Source organism: Cariama cristata, unplaced genomic scaffold (assembly GCF_000690535.1).
Source record: "Cariama cristata isolate BGI_N322 unplaced genomic scaffold, ASM69053v1 scaffold28379, whole genome shotgun sequence".
Taxonomy (NCBI): Eukaryota; Metazoa; Chordata; class Aves; order Cariamiformes; family Cariamidae; genus Cariama; species Cariama cristata.
Window position 1 is genome coordinate 1,119 of NW_009637881.1, and position 934 is coordinate 2,052.

The following is a 934-nucleotide window of genomic DNA, read 5'->3' on the forward strand; positions in this document are numbered from 1 at the left end:
CTGGCTCCCCCTCAGCGGGACAGGGCGCGGAAATAGGATGAGAAAGTTTGTGGGTCGCAATAAAAGACGGGGGCGATCCCTTACCAATTAGTCCCAGGCAAATTAGACTGGATTTGTGGAAAACTAAATTTATTACCAATTAAAACAGACGTGCTATTACCTGCTCCAGCACCTGGAGCGCTGCCGACGACCAGCTTGGCCTTCCTCCTGCTGCTTCTTGCTGGTTTTTTTTTCCCTTCTCTGCCTGTGTGGTGTTTTCTGCCCTTTCTTAAATATAATTTCTGTTTTCTCGTAAATATAATTTCACGGAGGTGCCACAGACTTTGCTGATGGGCTCTGGGCTGGATTGGATCCTCTCAAGGGATTTCCCAGCTGGAGCTCACTCGGGATAGGTCCTGCCCCGCTCCCAAGGAGACTGCGACAATAACGTTATTTTTTGCCCCAACTTTAAGAGTGTCGGAGCCCTTGGGTTAATTCAGGGAGGAGATGGCGAGAGCGAAGGCAGGACAGCGAGCAGGGATGGGAAATGGCTGCTTCCTTCCCGGAAGATCGGCCTGGGAATTGCAAGCCGGAGTCTGGCATTCCCTGGGCGGCAGCGAGCCGTGCTGATGGCAGCACAAAACTCCCCGCGAGCCGAACCTCTGCTTTTTTTTTTTTTTTTTTTTTTTTTTAAGGTTTTTTTCAGCTTGTTTTTCTGATCTCTCGTGCTTGCTGAGGCAGCATCCACTCCTCCTCGGAGGGTAATAGCGTGGGTGAAACTCCCGTGGAGGAGGAGGAAGCTGAGAGGCTGCAGCCCCTGCAGAAGTCGTTTGCTCCGCAGCCGTCGCTTGTTCTCCCTTCCCACCTTCTCCGGCGCTGGTTCCTCCCGTGCGCCTCGTCTGAAGGCGATTTTGTGCCTTCCCTTTGCCGGCACCGAACAAGCTCGGCCGGCTCC

At 53.2% G+C, this 934-nt stretch overlaps 1 protein-coding gene across 1 annotated transcript in view; it reads left to right on the forward strand.

Annotated features, from left to right (window-relative positions):
* The window catches only part of EIF4B (eukaryotic translation initiation factor 4B), a gene marked incomplete at both ends in the record, with an annotated part of 4,183 nt that overhangs the window by 681 nt on the left and 2,568 nt on the right, over positions 1-934 (forward strand). The window lies entirely within an intron of this gene.